Raw genomic sequence first — 22,882 nt, 5'->3', positions numbered from 1 at the left:
TTGCCCCTAGGTCTGTCTGTAAGCACGAATCCCATGCTGTGGATCGTTAACTGTTTTTGGGGGGTTTTTTTGGTACCAGGGATCGAACTCGGGTCCTTGCACTTGTGAGGCAGGCAGCAGAACCACTGAGCTAAATCCCCAGCCCGATAGTTAACTGTTTTACTTCAGTTGCTTTATTGTATTGGCTTTCACCATGGAAAGCAAGATTTACATGAATGGTCCTGGAGAGCTCTGTGCATATGATGGATATATTTTATCCACTGTATCATACATATAAATTGTGGGTATATACTTAAGTATTTTGAGCTGATGATGTACGCTTTTAATGAATGGCTTATGATTTTTTTTTTTTTACATTTAGTGTAGATGAAAAGTTAATGCTACTTGTTTAACCTAGGACAAATTGTATTTTCTGAAGCATTTAATTCAAATTAAAATCTTAAAGTTAACTTTAATTTCAAGTACAACTTGTAATAAACTAAGCAGAAGGAATAGTTGGAAAAGATAATTAGGTTAATTAGTGTTTATCCATAGGTTACTTTTAGGAGGTTTGGGTAGATAATGCTTACCCTCTTCTAAAAGGGTTGGAAAATGACAGTTGCTTGTTAAACATTTTCATTAGTTAAGGGTCATTGTCTACAAGACTTACAGCCATTTAAACAAAGAAAATGTCAACTTGTCTGCAGTATATAAAAATTAACAAGTAGGCCGGGGATTTAGCTCAGTGGTTTCGCCACCTGCTGCACAAGTGCAAGGGCCCGAGTTCAATCCCCAGTACCAAAAAAAAAATTAACAAGTAAAATTTTTCTTCCATGGTCTGGCTGTCTAATTTTAGTACTGTCAGCTTAATGATTGGGATGAATTTATCTTGCATATCTAGTACACATTCTTTATATTATTTTTAATTATTTACACGTGGCATTTTTTATTGTTTGAAGTGCTAGGGATCAAACCTAGGGCCTTGCACCTGGTAGGAAAGTGCTCTACCAACTTGGCTACACCTCTAGCTTTATGCATGTTATTGTTTTTTGCAGTACAACTTTGTATTTTACTATTACTTCCCTAACATTTATTTATTTACTTATTTAGTTAGTTTTGGTTTTTTGAGACAAGGTCTCTTTATGTAGTTCAGGCTGTCCTTGAACTCACTATGCAGCCCTCAAACTCGATGTGAACCTCTTTCCCCAGCCTCCCGAGTGCTGTGCTGGGATTACAGACGTGTGCCACCATGCCTGGTTTACTTCATTAAAATTTATATGGAGGCCATATTTTAGGATATATTTTCATTGTATGTATAGTTATGTAATCTGCATAATTATGTAAAATAATATGCTGTTAAATGATCTGAGATGATCCTCATAGTTAAATCTTGAAAGTGACTTTTCTTTTGCGGTTATATGAAAAATGCTGCGTTAAAGGTTTATTTTTATGTTTAATTGGTAGTTTTTGTGTTTTTAAACAAAAAAGGAAATTAGTAATTACACTTTATTAGGTGTAGGCTGTGGGTATATATTCATATGTGCTTGGCTCGAGCTATTAAAAAATCTCAAGTAATTTGAGGAATTCTTCATTAACTTTTTCTTGCATACCTCATGTGTTCTCTGTATTTTTGTTAACCTGTCTCTCTGACTGGCCTTAGGATTGGGGTGGTGGTGCTGACTAAATAACAAGGTTGCCAATCATAGGTCCTGGATTGGAATATGAATTAGAGTATTTGAAGTGCTCGTTTTTGGTTGTCCACTGTTTGGATTTAGATCTAAAATGTGCCCCCAAAAGCCTCCTGTGTTCAGAGGCAGGACTTTTGGAAGGTGTTGGATCATAGGGACACTATCCTCGTTACACCTATTAGGAAATGGCACCTGGTTCGGAGAAGTCGGTCATTGGGGGTTTGACCTGAAAGGGTGTATTCTTGTGTCCAGCTCTTCCTTCTCTCTGTCTGCTTCCTGGCTGCCATGGATTAAGCAGCTTTCTTTTTTCATGCTCTTCCACCATGCCATTTCTGTGTTGGAGCCCACATGAGTCAAAATAAACTTTAAGTTGTGTATTCAGGTATTTTGTTCCAGCAATAGGAAAGCTACTAATACACATACCAAAAATGGAGTTGGTTTCAGGTTGAAGAACACTTTCAATTCATTTATCAGCTCTACTGTGTTAGGAATGGCTTCCTTCGTTTGCTCGCAACTTTGATTCAGTAAATTGTGTGGCTACCTGTGGGCTTAGGAAAAAATAATTAACTCCACAATTCATTCAGTGTTACAGGATGTAGGAATGTGCTTTTGCTATTACTGTTAGAGCTATATGCAAAAGTACAAGAAGGCAGTTTTCAGGTTGATCACATTTCTGCCATGTTTTTCAGATCAAGTTGCCAAAAATGATAGCATTATCAAAACAGTGACCTTGCAAACAAAACTGCTTGGTGGACGCGAGCCTCCATGATCTCTGGAATCAGATTCTCTTGGTGTGAATATTTTGCCAATGTGTTAATTGTGTGGCTTTAGACAAGGAAGTTCCCTTCCCAGGTGTGTGTCTGTTTCAGTAATGTGGAGGGGCAGCATTCCCATCTCAGGGTTGCTGTGAAGTTTGAACTAGGAACATATATGAAGACCCTCTGCTCAGTGCTCTCACAGCGTAAGCATTCAATTAGTGATAGCTGTCCATGCTGATGCTGTGTTGTTCAGAAACCAAAAAGGGATCCATAATCCTTTTCTTATCCTTGTACTCATAAATTAAGTGTTCTTTTAGCCAGTATTACAGATGTCACTTACTTTGCTTCCTCTAGATCTATTAAAATCATTCATTTAAAAATGAATAAAATGAAATGAAATATTAAGCATATCGTTTCCAACACTCAGCCCAACCTAGTCAGCCTATGTAATTTTTTTTTTTTTTTTTTGGTACCAGGGATCAAACTTGGGTCCTTGCACTTGCACAGAAGGCAGTGAAACCACTGAGCTAAATCCCTGGCCCTAGCCTATGTAATTCTAATGCCAGCAGCCTTTTCATGTATGCTGTGGGCTCAGTCCTTACCTTTTTTGCCCAAAGTACTTAAGTATACCCATCCTGCTACTTCTGTGTGGCACTTGTTCATGCCAGTTTGTCGCTGGAACCATCTTAACCCTTAGGTACTTCTGCTCACAAAATAACCTGAGCCATCACAGAGGAAGACCGACCAGGGACTCAGAGGTGCATTTGTAAAAATTACTTTTTTAAGCATTTAAAAACTTCTTAGCATTTAAAAAATTGCAATACAATTTACATACCATAAAAAGTACTCATTTATGTGTACTAAAACACAGTTTTAGAAGGGCTGGGGACTTAGCTCAGTGGTACTGCCGCCTGTCTGACAAGTGCAAGGTCCCGAGTTTAATCCTTGGTACAAAAAAACAAACAAAAAATTGAATAGTATTCAATTGTACATATTTTATGTCTCTTCGTCTTTCTTTAGACCAGTCTAATTTTGAAACAAGTTTTCCTGTATTCATTTTCAATCACCTTCCATTTCCACTCCCCGATCTAGGAAATCATTGGTCTGCGTTATGTCTAGTTTTTTCATTTTCTAGGAAGTTTAAATAAATTTAAATAGTGTTTTCTTTGCATCTGGCTTCTTTAATTCAGCATAGTTTTGAGGTTTTATGTATTCCATTGCATATATTGGTTGATTTGTTCCTTTTTATTATTGGATGGTGTTTTGTTTTATGAATGTACTGCTTTTTTTGTACCAGGGATCGAACTCAGGACTTTGCTCTTGCAAGGCAGGCGGCAGCACCACTGAGGTAAATCCCCGGCTGTGATGCATTTTTAAAGATCCATTTTCTAACTGATAAGATCTGTATTGTTTCTGGTTAAAGACTGTTATATACAGTAACTGCTATGAACATTCATGCACAATACTTTGTTATGGACATCTCTTTTCTAAGAGAAATGGAAAATCGCTTCTCAGTCTTTTTGGCTAAGATCAAGTGCAGTGTTTAAGAAAATGGAAATAGGCCCAGGGATTTAGCTCAGTGTTTCTGGCACCTGCCTCGCAAGCACAAGGTCCCGAGTTCAATCACTGGTACCCCTTAAAAAGGAAAATGGAAATAGTCAAGGGCTAAATTTGTTGGCTTGTATGATACGAAATTTCCAACCTATTTTCTAGAATGGCTTGTCCATTGTATCTTCCCACTAGCAATTAATATGAGGATAGTTTCTCCCTGTCCTTGTCAACACTTCAGGTAATTTTATTGCTTGTGTAGAATGTCTCAGTGTGTTTTTCTTTTCTTTTTTTTTTTTTTGGTACCAGGCATTGAACTCAGGTCCTTGTGCTTGCGGAGCAGTAGGCGAAACCACTAAGCGAAATCCCCAGCTCTCAGTATGTTTTTCATTTCTGTTTTCCTAATGAGTAATGATGACAGGTATTTTTTCATGTATTTTTCCTATTGTATATCTCTTGTGCATAGTGTGTTAATAAGATTTCTGTTACTGTGACAAAATACCTGAGATAACTTAAAAGGAAGAACATTGTTTTTAATTAGTTTTTTTCTTTTTTTTGGTTAGTTTAGTTCTTGTTTTTTCCTTTTCTTTCCGCTCTGTGTTCTTCCCCAGTTTCCCAAAGCTTGGGTAATCTTCCTTTTTCCTTCAGTCTTGCTTCTAATCACTTTCTGTTTTTGTGTTTCTCTATTTTTTCCTCTTATCCTTTTTAAAGTTTTTTCCCCTGAAAGTAAAATTGCTCTGTTGAGGTGATATTTATTGTATATATAAATTTTCTGGTTTGTTTTAGATTTTGTTATGTAACTATAAAATCTTATACCTATAGTTAAAGATGGCAAATTAACAATTACCACATTTTGTCATTTTCTAGACTGAGATTGATGGCTCTTATTTTTACTAATTGTGCTGCTTTAGCCAAGATAGATTGTTGTGATCATTTTTTCTTTGTATGCTAATGCAGAGATTGGCTGGGGTTCATAGACAAGACTATAGTCCTGTACGAAAGAACTGGGTACTAGGCTAAGCAGGCAGCAACCTCTCATCTCTAATGAATTGAAGAGGTAGCATTTTGGAACGACTCAAAAGCCAAAAGATACCTCTGAAAAGTAGTTATTTCTTAAAGAGGTCTTGGTAGTAGTAATAAAGCTATTTAACATAAGCAATTTACAAGCGTAAATACAGAAAACAGATTTTAAAAAGTAGAAAATGATAAAACACAGAAACAAAATGCAACCCCTTGACTGGCAGCTTGCCCAAGGCAAATCCAGGAGGCATTGAGGGGGAAAAAATCAAAAGCCACCCAGCTGTGCTTTCTGAAATGGTTGCAGCAGAAGTAACAAAGTGGATGAGTGAGTGTCTAGAGAAAAACAAATCAGAAATAATTAGTCAGATAACTAAAGAGATGATGACCAGTATGAAGGACATGATTAATTTAGTGACTCTAGAATCGATACAGAATAAAAAAACAAGTAGCTTAGAAAAGTGATGGAAACCATAAATGCCCAACATAGAAAAGAAGAAGATTCCATAAAACAGATTCAAACAGGTAGGGGATTAAAAATTCTCTTGAAAAATTCTATACAGAATTCTATGCAGAATAATCAACCAGTGTGAAGATGAGTGATCATCATATGAAAGACTTCTTAAAAATAGCCAGGGACCACGAAAAATCAATCTAACAGCTGCTAGACAATGCAAAAAAAATTATATAAGTAGAATCATTGAAAAATCAGAAGATAGCACAAAGGACATTTTTTTAAAACCCTGTTCACAGAAGTCATAGCAGAAAACTTTCCAAGCAAGGAAAAATAATTTAAGATATAGATAAGTAAAGCATATAGAACTCCAGTTAGCTGTGAACAGATAAAAAACTACACCAAGGAATATAATAGTCAAGAATTCAGAAAATCAACATAAGAACAGACTATTAAAAGCTGTTAGAGAAAAGAAACAAATCAAATACAAAGGAAAACCCATCAAAATAACCGCATACTTATTAACACAAATGCTTATCTTAAGGAGAACTTGAAATGAAATATTTTAAGTACTTAAACAAAACTACCTCCAACCCAGACTGATGTACCCCACAAAATTACTATTCAAAATTGATGGAGAAATAAGATATTTCTATAATAAAGAACACCTGAAGAAATTCATGACCACCAAACTAGCACTCCAAAATGGTCTGAAGGATATCCTAGAAAAAGACAAGACAACAATTCCTTGACTTATAATAGAATGAATCCACCAGGCAAGGCAGGCAATTAAACTAGGAGCAAAGAAAGGGAACCAATAACAGGAAAATAATATGACAAGGACAAATCAATACATATCAGTTAAAACTGTCAATGTCAGTGGTGTTAATTCACCAATCAAAAGAAAGAGATTAGCAGGATGGATCAAGAACGGAGATTCAGCAGTATCTTGCATACAAGAAACACATTTAACTCAAAAAGAACTTCATAGACTGAAATTCAAAGTATGGATAATATTACTCCATGTAACAGGAACTGGAAAAAAGCAGGGGTAGCTATCCTATTGGTATACAAAGGGGATTTCAAGCCAAGACTGATCAGAAGAGATAAAAAAGGCCACTACATACTTTGGAAGGAATCAATGCAAGAGAGAGAGAGAGAAAAATCGTAAATATAAATACAAATATCTGGACACTCAGCTATAAAAAAACACCCATTAGTGGATATGAAAAATCAGATAAGCACTAATACAATTGTAATGAGGTACTTCAATACTCCACTGTCACAAATGGATCAACTAGACAAAAAAATCAACAGAAATATCAAGAGTTGAAGCAAACCTCTGAACAAATGGACTTAGTATATGCCTACAAAGTATCCCTCAAGAACAGCACAGTAGACATTCTTCTGAGCAGCACATGGGACATTCACACATTAGCTCAAAAAACATGTTTAAATAAATACAAAGGAATTGAAATTATACCTTGTATATTATCAGATCATAGTGCAATGAAATTGAAAATCAATGGGAAAAGAAACCACAAAAGCTGCATAAACCCATAGAAATTAAATAGCGCCCCCACCCCCAACAACCAATGGGCCATGGAAGAAATTAGACAGTTTCTACTATTATACAATAGTTCCAGGAAAACATACTGGAACTTTGGTAACACAGTGAAAGCAGTCCTATGAGGGAAATTCATAGTGGTGAATTCCCACATCAGAAAACCACTGAGCTCAAACAAACAACCTAATGTTGAACCTCAGTCTTCCAGAAAAAGAGCAAGTTAAATCCAAAGCATGTACAAGGAATGAAATTATAAAGATCACAACAGAATTTAATGCAATTGAGACTAAGAAAACAATTCAAAGAACCAGTGAATCTGCATTGGTTCTTTGAAGGATTAAATAAAATAAACAATCCCTTAGCCAACCTTATTAAAAAAAAAAAAAAGGAAAGACTCAAATCCATGCAGTTAGGAATAAAAGGAATGAAGTCACAATGGATTCTACAGAAATCCAGAAAATCATCAAGAACCTGCACTCTAATAAGATGGAAAACACAGTAGAAGCGGACAGATTCCTGGATACATACGAATTACCAAAGCTAAATGAAGAATATACAGAAATTCTAAATAACCCAATATCAGTTAGTGAAGTTGAGGGAATAATTAAAAAATTGCCAAGAAAGGAGATCCCAGGTCTTGATGGATTCACTGATAAATTCTACAAAACATTTAGAGATAATCTAATGCCAGTACTCCTCAAACTCTTAAATGAAATTGAAAGGGAAGAAATACTCCCAAATTCATTCCTGGAAGCAAACACTACCTTGATACCAAGAGCACAGAAGAATCCAATCAAAAAAGAACTAGAAGCCAATCTCCTTAATGAACATAGATGCAGAAATCTTCAATAAGGTACTTACTGGCAAACAACTGACTCATCAAGAAGATTATATATCATGACCAATTAGGATTCATCCCAGAGAAACAGGGATAGTTCGGCATATGCAAATCAATAAATGTAATAAACCATACTGACAGAACCAAGGACAGATAACCACATGTTCTTTTCAATAGATGCAAAACAAGAAATTGACAAAGTCCAAAACCTATGATAAAAACCTTACAGAAAATTCAAATAGATGGTCTCTGTCTCAATCTAATCAACGTCATCAGTGACAAACCAACAGCCAAGATCATACTAAATGATCAGAAATGGAAAGCTTTCACTCTAAAATCAGGAACAAAATAAGGATATCCATCCTATCACCACTCCTATTCTTTATAGTTCTGGAAACATTAACCAGAGTAATTAGACGAGAGAAAGAAATAAAAGGAATAAGGATAGGAAAGGAAGAAGTTAAATTATCATTATTTGCAGATGATATGATATTCTACATAGAAGACCCTAAAAACTTCACCAGAAGAATTTGATTTAAGAATCAAATTCAGTACTCACAAATCAGTAGCATTCCTATACAAAAATAACAAAGTCACTGAGAAATTAGAGAATCTACACTTTTCACAATAGTATCAAAAAAGAAATACTTGGGAATCTATCTAAGAAAGGAAGTAAAAGATCTTCAATGTAAAACTACAGTACTCTGAAAAAGGAGATTGAACAGGATATCAGAAAATGAGAAGATAGCTCTTGTTTTTGGATATACAGAACCAATATAGTGAAAATAGCCATACTTTGAAAACTGTTAAACAGATTTAATACAATCCTGACCAAAATACCAATAGCATAGCTCATAGAACTAGAGAAAACAACCCTAAAATTCATTTGGAATCAGAAGAGACATAGGATGCCAAAAGCTATTCTGGGAAACAAAGGAAAAGCAGGTGGAAGCACAGTCCCTGACTTGAAATTATACTACAAAGCTACAGTGATAAAAACAGCATGGTACTGGCAAAATAAATAAAAAGAAAAGTGGTGAGGATCAATGAAACAGGATAGGTGATGCAGAAACAACTCCAAACACACTCAAACACCTTCAAGTGGAAGAAGGATTGCCTCTTTAATAAATGGTGCTGGGAAAACTGGTTTTCCACTTGCTGAAAATTAAACTTAATCCCATATTTCTCACCTAAACAGAACTAAAATTGAAATGGATCAAAGATCTAAATATTAAAACAAGCAACCCACTAGAAGACAGAACAGGTAAAACTCTTGAAGACACAGATGTAGGCAAAGAGTTTATGAACAAAATGTGATCACACAGAAGTAGTATGAAGAATCAGCTGGGGTCACCTGGGGTCATGTCATATTAAAAAGCTTTTTAGGGGTGGGGATTTAGGTCATTGGCACAGGGCCTGCTGGGCAAGTGCAAGGTCTTGAGTTTGAACCTTGGTACCAAAAACAAAAAACTTTTTTTCTTTTTGGTTTTGCCTCTGTTCTGGTTCCACTTTTTTTTTTTTTTTAATTTTATTGGTACATTTTAGGTATACATTATACTGACATTCATCACTGCAAATTTGTACCTTTACATAACATATCTTTGTTCTTATTTTTTCCCCATTCCCCTGCTCTCCCTTCAACCCCTCCACCCCTCCCTATTTACAAAGACTTTGTTTCCATTTCTTCCTTTTCTCATATTAATTTCATTTGTTTCTTGCCTTTTCCCCAACCCCTCCTACTTCCCCTTTGGACCTTTTTGTCTTATTTCACATTATCTATTATACCTTTTGGTCCTTATTTACACTTTCAGTTTCTCACACCAGAGAAACCATTTGGTATTTATACATGTGTGTCCTATTTATTTTACTTAAGAGTATCACCTCGATGTGTATCCATTTAGCTATAAATGTCTCTTAATTTCTCATTCTTTATGGCTGAGTAGTACTCCATTTTATAAAAAAACCCACATTTTCTTAATCCAGTCTCCAGCTGTTGGGCCACTGGGCTCTTTCCAAGTTTTAGCTATTACAAACTGTGCTGCTATGAACATGGGTGAACATATATCACTGTATGATTCTTTCTGTTCTTTTGGAAAGATACCCAGTAGGGGTATAGCTGCCTCAAATGGGACCACTAATCCTATTTCTTTGAGGTATCTCCATACTGATTTCCTGAAATGAACAGACATTTCTTAGACAAAGAAGAAGCAAAAGAAACCAACAGAGCGAAGAGACAACTGACCAAAAGGGAAAAAAAATTTTACCAACTGTTCCTCAAGAACCATAGCACAGCAGTGTATGCACACCCATGTTTATAGAGGCACAATTTGTAATAGCAAAATCTTAGAAAGCACCCAGATGCCAATCCATGGATGATTGAATAAAGAAAAGGTGGTTTTTATATACAATGGAGTGCTACTATGCCATAAAGAAGGATAAACTTGAGACATTTTTAGTTGAATGGTTGCACCTTGGTGCCATCCTTTTAAGTGAAATAAATCAGACACACGTGCTTAAATATTATATTGTTTCTCTTGTGTGAGAAACCCAAGGGGTAAATGAGCAAAATGGAGGCTGGATATTAGGAAGTAGGAAAGAAAATGTTCTGTTGGAAAGGTCAAGGAAGAGGAGGATTAAAAAAGAGAATAGAAGAAAAAAATGGAAACAAAGTGTCTGTAAAGGAGGAGGGGAAGAAGGGCTGAAAGGAGGGCAGGGAAAGGGGGGAAAAAGAATCAAGATCTATCATGTACAGGTACAGATTCCCTATGATGAAATATATTAAAAATGTACCAATAACATTAATTTTTAATAAAAATTAAAAATCATTTTGGCTTTCAGTTTGAGATTTTATTTCATGGTCAGTTGGCTTTATTTTTGTTTGTTTGACTTTGAGGTATGCAGAATATCTGGGTGAGGATTGCAAGTAGAACACAGCTTTTCGCCTCATTGCAGCATGAAACAGAAGGGATGAGGTGACAGCACCTCTTTCAAGAGTATAACACTTAGAGACCCAGCTTCTTCCTAAGGTCATCTCCTAATAGTGCCACAGGCTGGTGACCAGCCCTTTAAAACGGGGATCTTTGGGGGACATTCAAGAACCAAACTATAGCAGTAAATGACAAAAAGTTTTTAAGTAAAAATACTAGGTTGAGTGATGGATTCATTACATATTTTAGACACACCTCATTAATCAGATAATTATTCTCTTTAGTCTAAATGTATGCGCTTTGATAAGTGGTAATTGTGTAAATATTTTCTTTCAGTCTTTAGCTTGTGCTTTTATTTTTAAGTGAAGAGCAGAAATACTAAATTTCAGTGCTGTGTCCAGGGGCACAATTATGTTTTTTTGTTTTTTGGGTACCCGGAATTGAACTCGGGTCCTTGTGCTTGCAAGGTAGGCGGTGGAACCACTGAGCTAAATCCCCGGCCCAGGGTTATGCTTTCTTCAATGGGTTTCACAGCCTTGTCTTATTTATTTATTTATTTATTTATATATGGATGGGGGTCCTATTGGGTTTTGAATCAACCCAGGGCCCTGTGCCTGCTAGACAAGTCCTGTACCATCGACCAGGCCCCCCTTCAGCCTAAGTTTTAGTTTTTACTTTAGATCCAATCGTTTTCGGGTTAATCTTTGCATTGGTGCAATGTAAAGATTGAGGTTCAGTTTCCTTCTTTCATATGTTTAGCTAGTCTTCTATGCCATCAGTTTGAAAGACTGTCCTTTCCTCTATGATGTACCCTGACACCTTCTGTTTAATATGAACGACATGGTTGTTCACCTCTGTTTCATCCCATTGTTCATCCTATGCTAATACTCCATTCATTTGATTATTGTTAAGTTACAGTAAGTTTTGAAGTAGGTAATGTAGTCTTTCACTATTTGATAAGAGTTTAAAGTTGCCTCACTGAGAAATTTCCTGGCAGTCTCCACATGTGTGCATCTCTCCAGAGATTTCAAGGGTAGACAAAGCTGAGGATACTCCATGGAAAAAAAATCAGTTCTACTTTTGGTAAACTCGCCTGAACTTCTATTTTTCTGTATTTTGTTTTAACTTTCTGAGTCAGCAATATGTAAAATCACAATTATAATGCCTGCTGCATACTGAGGGCATTATTATATTTATTTCATAGTTGAATCCACATACCTACCTTGATGCTAATAATAATAGTAGCAGTAGCAATAATCTTTATATAGCATGGAATTTAAAATGTAGTCTGTCTGAGGATGCTGAACGCTATGTTCTTTCAGCTGTTCTTTTGTGCCTTTTACCACGGACTTCTTGCTTTATTGAAAGGAGCATCTTTTTGCCCTTAGGTAGAAATGGTAGTAGTAGTGGTAGTTAAGAGAGAGAAGATGCTCTTTGTCCCCTCTTTCCTTGCAAGGTGCCTGACTTTGCTTCTGTCACTGCCAAGCCTAGGGCAGTCTTCTCTCCTTACCCCTGAAACTCATCGTAGAGGAGTGTTATGTAAACTGTCAGGGCTGATAGAGGAGTAATAGGATGCTTATTAGCGGTTTTATTACTTGTACTGGTGATTTAAAAGACTGCTATTTCAAGTAACAAAACAGTTAGTAATTCTGTTTATATTTTATTAATTCCTCTCATTTAAGATTTACACTAAGGATATTATACATCGGATATTTGGAAATATCTTTGTCTTTGGTACATCTTTCTTTAACATAAGCATGACACTTTGCTTCATGTTATAGTTGAATATTAATAAAGGTTACTGAATAATAGAACAAGCAGTAATATTTTAATATCATTATCCCTGCTAATATCACAATGTTTAGCTCATGAGTGTTGCTTGTGTGATTTTCTTGGATAAATTAGTTATTGGTATAGAATTATAATTGGTTTACATTAGGACCAACATAATAAATATACTTACCCAGTAGTGCTAGAAAGAATTGATGATTCCTCTTACATAAGTTTCTTTCACAGTGACTGCCACTTAAGCAGAATCCAGTCTTTGCATACCAATTTTCTTTTGTTTTTCATGAATTATCTCTAATACCCTATCTCTGTTTTATTATATATGATGATTTTAAGACTGGTTTCGTCCAGGTAAAAATTAAAATTTAGTTTTATCTATTTTTATTCTTTTTCAGCCATTTAGATTTTAAAATCAGATATTTCCATTGTCCTAGAAATAGTCTGTTGCATATTAAATTAATTTAACTTTTGCTGTTAGGTTCTGTTTACTGTTCTAATGAGTAAAGAGTTCTTAAAAGAATTAACAGCATTGTAAGTTTGATAATGAATCCAAATTATAAATTATTACTGATTGATGTTCTCTGAAGGAAAAGAAATCCTCATGGATTAGTTGTAAAAACATTCCTGAAGCTAAATCTAGTAGTATTTAATGTTTTTTTTTAATTTACATTTTCAATACCACTGCTAGTAGCAACCACTCATTCTTATATCTATAAAATAATCAAATGTTATAAAATATAAGCACATATTTCTTTACTTTATATTTTTCAGTGTGTGTCTTGGAAACAAACTTCTAGTGTGGTACAAGGATCAGAGAAAGAGTTGCAGTTAAGCACATTTTTCTGGGGTGTAGACCCAAAGAAAAGTGACCTTTAGTGGTCTTCATTATTGAAAATGTTTGTTTCTTCCTTTTCGTAGGCACCTTTTCTCTTCAGAATTATTATAATAGGCAACACAATATTTTTACTCATATAAAGAATTTTCTTAATAGTCAATTTGTGCTTTTAAAAATATTGTATAGATTTTTATTAAAGTAATTTCAAGCTTTTCAGTTCATATAGTAAACTGTAAATCATGACAAGTTAAGATTGTTATGTGAATTTTATTGGCTTATTCACTCGGCCAACATTTACTGCCTGTTGCTTTGTATTAGGTCCTGTGTTGGCCCTACAACTACAGCGTGGAAATGAGTTCTGTGTTTAAGGCCTTCTTTGCTTTTACTCAGCTTTCAGTCTGGAAGGGAAAGCTAGTATGAATAGACAAGCAGTTGGAGTGTAATCTTGGGAACTCAAAATGTGTGGACACCTCATCATAATTCATAGGAAAATGTTGATGTGTAGTTTTTGCACTATCTTATACAAATACAAGTAATACAGCAAGCCTATCTCTTGATTTACAGTGCAATTTGACAGAGCCTGTTATTAATGAATATTTTTATGCTGATGGCAATTAACTAGTGTTTGTATACTGGTGTAAAATTCACATCTGCTCTAAGGAATTCAACAGGATTCTGCGGTTTTTACTTATGTTTGTTTGTTTGTTTACATTGCAGATTTCTCTTGAATTTGGCTACACATTTATAGATCTTCTGCCCTGTGTACAGGCACAGGTGAGTTTAAAGTTTGAATCCTTTATATTGGAAAATGGTGATTTTTTTTTTAAAGAAAAATCAAGTATTTTTAAAGTATCATTTTTATAGTTTAGAAAAATAATAGATAAATGAGTGAAATAAAATAAAATAAAATATTGTATATTTGCCTACGTTTTTGTTTTATGAAAGTACTTTATGAGTATGTTGGAAATAACATCTAAAGGTAAAATGATTATATCCGTTTATTGGTATTTAATGTATATATTTGGGAAGAGTTTAAGTATACCATTGGATACGTTAATTATAATTCATTAAATTTTAATTTCCTGCCCTGCAAAATGTTTGCATTTATTTTAATATGTAAAATATTTGAGTGGCAGTATTTTTCATTTGTTGCCAAACTAGCATAATAAACAAGAAAAATTAGTGTAGAGTTTGGCAGCAAATTTCAGATTTCCGGGGGGGAGAGGTTTCAAAATGTAATTAGTCAGCCTTTCTTATTCAACCAGTTTGAATAGCTTCTCAGTCATTCCTTATAACACAATCCAGATTTTTAAAATTGTAATATTTATTAACACTTTATCCTTATTTGGCTTTTCATTTATAGTTTCTCCTTCTTGGGACCATTTCTTTCTCTTGGAATAGTATCCTTGATCCTTAGGCTAGTCCCTGGTTTATAGTGAAGACTGAATGAATGTCTGTTGAAGCAATTATTAGATAATAAATACGAAGAATATATTTATATTCAGTCTTTGAGATCTATGTCTCTGAATGTTTAGTTCTAGATGTGAAATTAGCTAATGCCATGCACTTAATACTCTCAAATGTTAGGAAAAACTGTTGAATATTTTGTGTGTTCAAATATGGTTAGTCAGGGTAGGAGTCAAAGGATGACTCTTGCAGTTCTGCATTTATTTTATCATTGCCTCAAGAAGGTTCTTAGGATCCAGTAAAGAAAAATGTGGAGGTTTGACACCTTCTCACCTCCTTACTGGATCATCTTGAAGTATTGGATATGTTTTGTTATAGCTATGCAGAAAGCAAAGAAGATTTGCAATATGTTTAGTTAAATATAATTTACATAACTTAACTTAGTTTTCTGTTTCTCCATTGGGGGCCTTTTGGGGGTCAAAGGCTTTAAGGCCTTTTGCCTCATATATTTTCTTTTGAAACATAATTTTGTAAGCTGACTACTCATTTCCCTGTGTGCATAGCAGTTTTCTTTAAGTGTTCCAGGATAGTAGTTACTGTGGGCTCTTGTCTATTTTGTTTTTTAATCTGTCTTGTCATCTTCAGGAGTTCAGCTTTTCTGCTACCCTGATTTTTCATTTATAAAAAGAAGTAAATGTGGGCTGGGGATTTAGCTCAGTGGTTCCGGTGCCTGCCTCACAAGTGAAAGGTCCCGAGTTTGATCCCTGGTACCAAAAAAAAAGAAGTAAATGTGACTTGGGGGTGGGAGTCAAGTAAAGTTTTAGGAGTTACAGAACCATTTCTGATTTGTATCTCTTACAAGTGCAATTTGAAGAGATTCCAGTGGTGATAGTAATAAGAACAACTATTATTTTTTTATTCTCTTATTGTGTGCCAGGCATTATGTAAGTGCTTTTCAGTTATCTCCAAAATAGCAGATAAGGAAATTGAAGCTCTTAAAGGTTAAGTGACTTTTCCAAGGCCATACTAACTTAAGTGGCAGTTTGCCACTCCAAAGACCTTGATCTTAACCACTGAGCTCCATTTTCTTCCTAAATAGCCCAATGTCAAGCATAATCGTGGCAATAAGTAATATGTGAAAATCATATTCATATTTCAGACTTTAAAATTAATTTTAAAATCAAGCATTATTTTATTTTATTAGCAGATCTTAATTTTCAACCCCTAACCTTTATTTCAAACTGTGAAACATGATGACTTATTTGAAATTGATAGCTACTTCTGATATTCCATTCTGGGACTTTCATGTGAGATTTACTTTTAGGGGCAGGGTCATGAGGGGATAGTCATTTGCATTCTTTTTTCCATTGTAAGCATCAAATATTATGAATCAGCCTTCTTTTTCTCTTTTACAGTATTAGAAATTTTAGGTTACAGGTAGATATGTGGTATATTGGATAAATCACTTTTCCAGCAAAGAGCAGATTATTTGAAATGTAGTTGCTGTAGATTTACCTAGAACCTTTTTCCTAAAAAATGTGATAATTGGGCCGGGGATTTAGCTCAGTGGTTCTGGCGCCTGCCTCACAAGCATAAGGTCCCGAGTTCGATCTTCGGTACCAAAAAAAAAATGATATTATACATCTCTGGAGAAGTTTTTTTTTTAACTATTTAAGGAATGAAGGGCTTTAACCTTGAGGCTTGACAGAATTTATTGAAATACAACTTAAACTTCTTTTATTTCATTCATTCTTAAGTCTGAGTAGGACATATTTTAAAATAGTGTGTGTTTTAAATGTGTAATATTATGGACAAAATGTTCTTGAAGACAGCTTTATTGAATACAGCATCAATTTTTCATTCAAAACATGATGAATTATATTTCCTCAGACTTTCCAAAGGGGTTGTATCTATGAGTGTAAATGCAAATTCAAGATTTGAATATATGGGAAAGGAAATTCTGTAGTTTGATTTAAAAAGGCAAAATGCATTTAACAGACTGAGATGTGTTTTTTAATCTATTGTTAAATCTGTATTTCCATTCTAGTCTCACATTTTAAGCATTTTTAAAGTTAGCCAATAAATTTACTTGGCATCGATCATCAAAACAGGAGGAAGAGTTAGGTAAATTTGCTTGACACTATAGCCTTGAAATGCAATTTCCCTTCACTCAGGAAAGTGAATTCACTGTGAATTTGTATAGAAGGATAGCATGCGGGTGGGCAGGTAAAAAATTATTCATGCCTAAATACAGCCCAATTCTTCAATACTAGCATACAGATTTTCCACTATAAAGCATAGTATATTTCGTGAGGAAATAATATACTCTGTTATGTACTAAAGGCTCAATATTAAAATTACATGAAGTATGCCAAGGCATAGAAAACATGTTGATCATACTGTGTATGCCATGGTGGAAAGCACATTTCAGATGAGTATTTGTTGGATAGTGAATCCCCTCTTTGGTCATAGTTGTAAGATGTCAGATACTTAATTTTAACTGAGAGATAGGTAGATTCTGGGGATGATAAGCAATGTTTTGTAAGCTATGGATATAGGGCTATGAACACTGTCTACCGAAAATTGGTATTAAACTAAAGTTTAGAATTTTAAAATATGTAATTTTTGATTTAGGCAAAATATGCCCATTTTTAATTGTATCATTCCTTTTTTGATATTGTTTTCAAATGTCCGCATGGTAGTCTTTATGATACAGAGAATAAGGTTTTTGACAGTTGATAAAAATCCTTCTGTCATTTAACTAGCACAGAGTTAGAATTCTTGTTTCACAGGATAAACTATATTTAATATGTAGAATGGACTACTGAAGTCAGGACAAGATGGGCTCACTGTTAAGTTGAAATTTCCTTTAGATGGTTATTATTGACACAGTCTTCATTTGGAAACTGACAGGCCAGTTTTGAAAGCATTTTCACCACTTCTTTCTTTTCTCTTCACACATTATCATCAACAAATTGGCTTAGTTTTGCCGGTGAAATTCATCCACACTACAATCCTCCTTTCTCTCTTTTCATTCTTATTTTCCTTAGATTATCTCTTTTTTGTTTGTTTTTTTGGTACTAGGGATTGAACACAGGTCCGTGAGCTTGCAAAGCAGGTGCTGGAACCACTGAGCTAAATCCCCAGCCTATCCTTAGATTATTTCTTGATCAGTTATTCCTCCTCCTTCCAACCCCCCTTCCTTTCAGAGATACCCATTACGCATCGTTTTGTGCCAGCCCAAGTGCTGCAGGAAACATAACGAAGGATCACCAAAAATTATAAGATGGGAAAAGGAGTATCAGTGCAAATTTAACATCATTATTGCTTCATTGAAACTTTTAAATTGAATTTTGTTTTTTCTCGTATGTGATGGGGTTCTGGGGATTGAGTGCTTATCATGTATTCTACCCCCGAATTTCTGCCAGCCCTTATCTTTTTTTTAACTATTCCTCATTTTCTGAATTATGTATCTTCCCCTATTTATTGTTTTATTAATCTAGCAATATGAGTAAACAATAAGGCAATAGTAACAACAAAATATTGTGTATTTTAAGTCAGTGTGTTTATTATATAGAATTAGCAGAGCTTTCAGAATGTGTTTTTGGGAAGACACAACCTCTCAAGGTAGGTTTGTTATATGTAATGAGGTTGAGCCAGAGTTCAGGCTGGCTTCATTTACAATAGTAGCTTTGTTACTTCCATATGGACAGGTAAGCAGAAAGGTAGTAACGGGCATACTGCTTTGCTGAAAATATAGGAATGAACCTGATTAGTAATTTTAAAACTCATTTTAAAATAAAATCCATAAGGCTATTGTGTTTTGGAGTATAAGAAAAGTGAGCTTTGCTTTAGAGCTACTTTTAAAAGTGAGAGCAACATTTAATTTACTTGATATTTTGTATCTTTGACTTGTGTTGGCATAGCTGATGTACTTTAAAGAATAACTAAAAATGAAAGTGTTACCTCTATACCTTGTATAGATCTTTTGAATTTGCATGTCTTAGAGGAGGTAGCACTGATGTCCTTCTCTTCTCAGGAAGTTAGAGTGGGCCACGATTCCTCAGCTGTGCCTTTCTGCACTAGAGAACAGGAGCACTTATGCATGGCAGTGGAGGGAGTAGTTTTTTTATGAGAAAATGAATTTTGGAAAAAGAATGTGCTGAAAGGTATAAGTAAGCAAGAAGAGGGGGCTGGGAATTTATTATCTCAGTGGTTATGGCACCTGCCCCGCAAGCGCAAGGTCTCAAGTTCGATCCCTGTACCAAGAAAACAAAACAAAACAAGAAAGCAAGAAGGGGGGCAGAGGATTTAGCTCAGTGGTGCTGTCACTTGCCTCCAAAGCACAAGGTCCTGAGTTCAATTTCCGGTGCACTTGTTCCCCCCAAACAGCAAGAAGGGTAAAACAAGCCAACAAAGCCCTCTCACCCCCAGAAAGGGTTAGTACAGTAATTTCAAAATAAAGTAACAAACTGACTCTCTTAAGTATAGGTAAGAGTATGACAAAGTTAAGCATCGCATATGTTCTTACCCTCCATTGAGGGTTCCCAAGCCCATAGCTTTGTGGCTACCAGGAAGACTAAAATTCCATGAAGCTGATAAATTGCATTTTAAATCAGAAATGATAATCTACCATTAATTAGTAAAGCAAAATGCAGGTCACAGAAAAGCTGTTCCTTGGCTTCAGATGAATTTACACAGATAACACACGCAAGGGGATTTGCTTAGCGCGTCTTTATTAACATAGATAATTTGTTTTGAAAGAGAAAAGGAAGCTAGCCCACTTCCTTTTTCATGATCCCTCTTTAAAAATAACTTCAGAGGTTTAACAAATCTTGGAAGAATAAAATCCTATCATTTGCAAGAAAATGGATGAAACCAGAGGACATCATAGTAAGTGAAATAAACAAAACATAGAAACAAGCTAAAAATAATTGAGCTGAAAGTAGAATGGTAGTTATTGGAAATTGAGAAGGGTGGGTGGAAAACAGGTGGATAGATTGGATTATTTATGTATGAAAATATCACACTGATCCTCATGTGTACAATTAATAGGTGTTAATGAATATAAGTACCTGCAAACTCCATCAGTTGAAAGATTATACTGAAGTTTCTAGAGGTAAAATGCCATATATAATGGCATCTCAGATATACTGCGATTTACTTTAAAATAGTATAAATTTCCTAAAAGAAAAAAAAAGAGGTAAATTTGGCAAAAATCAAAGCTATTATTGATATCAGTAAATGGAAATTCTTTGTAATTCTGTTTTTATGTATGTTTGGAATTTTTCAAAATGTTTAATGAAAAAAATCTTAGAATTCCCATAATCAGAAACCTGTTTAGGACCCTTCCACAAGAGAAAAAACATCTTCAAATCAAGAGCAAACTTCAGTTTTTATTTAGAAAAGATTACATCCTGAGTGACAGAAGACTATTTTCAATTATTAATTTTTAAAAGTTTAATGTATATCAATTTGTTTCATTTTGACATTTCAGATAGTGATATCTTAACAGATATGTATAAAATATGTAACTGCCATCCTCATCTCATGTTTCCACAGTTTTTGTTTTTACTTTGTCATATACTAGAGAGATTATAGCTGCTGTGTAGAATCAGTGCATAGTGATTCAGATTGCTTATAAGTCTGAGATAAAACTAACTGTATCTACCATGAACACAACAGGTTTTAAGTGCTTACCACTTAGAATTTACTTATGGGTACTATCTTCTCTTTCCTTTTAAGGCATTTTTTTAAAGTATATGCAGAATAAAAGAAAATTTAATACTGTGAAATATTCTTTTGATATTTCAATAAATCACGCTATTTCTTAAATCACTGGTTAAATTCAGCTTTAAAAGTTTGACTTTGAAAATTTTTTAACTTGTTAAATCTGTTGAAAAATTTGTTTCATTTGTCTTTCTTGTAGGGCTTCACCACGTCCTTTTAAAACAAAGTATGAAAATGTTTTTATAAATTAAAATATAAAGCTTAAATGTTATATCTTGTTTCTCTCTTTCTGTTTTTTTTTTTTTTTTTTTTTTTGTAGTTGTTTGTTTGCATTTGGTACCAGGGATCGAACTCAGGACCTTGCACTTGTGAGACAGGTGCTGTGCCACTGAGCTAAATCCCTGGCTGTCTTGTTTCTTTATTGGTAAAAGTGTTTTTGGTTTATGTCTTGTATTTAGTACCTACTTTAAAAATAACAGTACACAGTGTAATAACTTGTTATTCTCTTATTATTTGGTTATGAAAATTTGTTTCATCTTTCCTTAAAATAAAAAGAAAATTGTATCTTGTTTCACCTCTAAACAACATCTAGTTGTTATAGGTATATGACACAGGCCATATGCTAAACTTAACTGTCTTATTTTTGTTGTTATTTTTGTTCTGGGATTAAACCTAGGGCTTTGCTATTGCGCTGCATCCCCAATCCCCTACCCCACCCTTTTAAAATTTTGAGATAGAGTCTCCCCATATTGCCTAGGCTGAGCTCAAACTTGAGATCCTCCTGGCTCAGCCTCCTAGAGTGTACCATCATGGTCTGCTTTCTCTCTTCTTTTCTTCCTCTCTTTCCCTTTCTTCTTCTCTCTTTGTTCTTCCCCTTGCCCTACTTTCTTTCACTCCCTCTTTTTTCCTTCCTTTTTTTTTCCCCTTCTTCCCTCCTGTCTTTCTTTTACCATTTTATACCCTAAAAGTCACAAAGCTTCTTGCCTGGCTACCAACCTAATATAATCACTTAAAATCCTTCTTTAATAATATACTGTGCATAGATGCTTATAATCTCTTCAGAAAGCATATTCATAACTTAGCCACAAATTAATTTCAAATTTATCTGGTCAGGCAGTTTGGTAATAGACAAAAGGGAAGGTGGAGCAAGGTGGCTGAAAATGTTGAAGCTCCTCTCCATTATATTTTTTCTTTTCCAGACTTCTAAATTCGAGTGAATATCATGACCACTAAATAGTTTACAAGAAAGATGGTCTCCACCTGAAAAATCAATTTTCCTTGATTTCTTTTTTTAAAAATCACAGAATTACGTTTCCTTTGTGATTTCTTCCCTATCTGCCTACATCCTTATCAAGGTTCCTTTTAAGGGACAAGAAAGACAACAAAAAGAAGAGGGTATCTATTCTTAATATTTGCACTTCACTTGTGCTTTGCTTACATTCTTACGTGGGAGCGCAGTCATGAGAGTTTGAGGGTGAGAACATATAAAGACTAGAACAGTTGATTGATTGTATTCTTCAGCGTCTTTCAACTGTCTGGTGTACTTTTTATTTTTATTTTTTGGTACTGGGGATTGAACTTGGGTCCTTGAGCTTCCCCAGTCTCTCTGGTGTACTTTTTAAAGGGAAAGGATGATTTTCAAAACTGATGGGGATTACTACTCATTTATTCAAGAGGAGTGCTTTTTTGCACATTCTTATTTTTAAATTTATCATGGTGACCTTGGGGAAAGGGGAAAGAAAAATCACAAAGTCACAAGACAAATAAGCAAATATTACCATTTTGAAATCAGAAAATACTGTAGTCTTTAAAATGTTTGTGGGGTAGATAACATAAAGACCTTATGTTACCAGTTGATATAATAAAAAGATAAGCCCAGGTTCTCAGAACTTTATGTCTTTATTTTAAAAGGCACAAGAGCTGATGCGAAGTTTTTCAGCTTGGTTGCAGATGGGTAGATGTGACACCTTGGGGAATTTGTGTATTTTACTTGGACTTATGAGAATTGGTAAGACTATATACAAATCTACTGTGAGTCTGCCCTTGATCTAAAAACTCTTCAGTCATCATTTTAAGTACTCAATTTGTCAGTATTAACACTGCTGCTTTAGGGGTAGTGGGAAAAAATGATATAATTAACTAATGTGTCTCTGAGAATAGCTACTCTCAGACATCTGTGGTGGAGTATTCATTTCCTACTAGTTTTCTGTCATTTGCTCTGCCTTCCCCAGTTTTGTCTTCAGTGACTAGCCCTTCTTGTGGAACTGTAGACACCCAAGATATTTGAGATTTCAGGTTTTCAGATGAGGGATGTTCAACCCAGTGACAATTATGCAAATATTCCCA

At 34.7% G+C, this 22,882-nt stretch overlaps 1 protein-coding gene across 16 annotated transcripts in view; it reads left to right on the top strand.

Annotated features, from left to right (window-relative positions):
- Positions 1-22,882, top strand: part of Ncoa2 (nuclear receptor coactivator 2) — a 279,931-nt gene that overhangs the window by 91,469 nt on the left and 165,580 nt on the right. For 12 of the 16 annotated variants that reach the window (XM_087190446.1, XM_087190438.1, XM_004842067.4 and 9 more), the window contains exon 2: positions 14,117-14,173. The exons of 1 other annotated variant lie outside the window; for it this stretch is intronic. The gene's annotated coding sequence lies outside the window, so the exon portion shown is untranslated. Of the gene's footprint in view, positions 1-3,722; positions 3,774-4,282; positions 4,352-14,116; positions 14,174-22,882 lie in introns of all 16 variants that reach the window. 3 more of the 16 variants (XM_087190442.1, XM_087190440.1, XM_087190444.1) reach the window with 3 other exon arrangements.

The sequence above is a fragment of the Heterocephalus glaber genome, unplaced genomic scaffold, assembly GCF_053883595.1.
Source record: "Heterocephalus glaber isolate CG9 unplaced genomic scaffold, H.glaber_assembly_v1.0 deba00001553, whole genome shotgun sequence".
Taxonomy (NCBI): domain Eukaryota; kingdom Metazoa; phylum Chordata; class Mammalia; order Rodentia; family Bathyergidae; genus Heterocephalus; species Heterocephalus glaber.
Note: the sequence above shows the minus strand (reverse complement) of the source record. Positions and strands in the feature narration are given on the sequence as shown.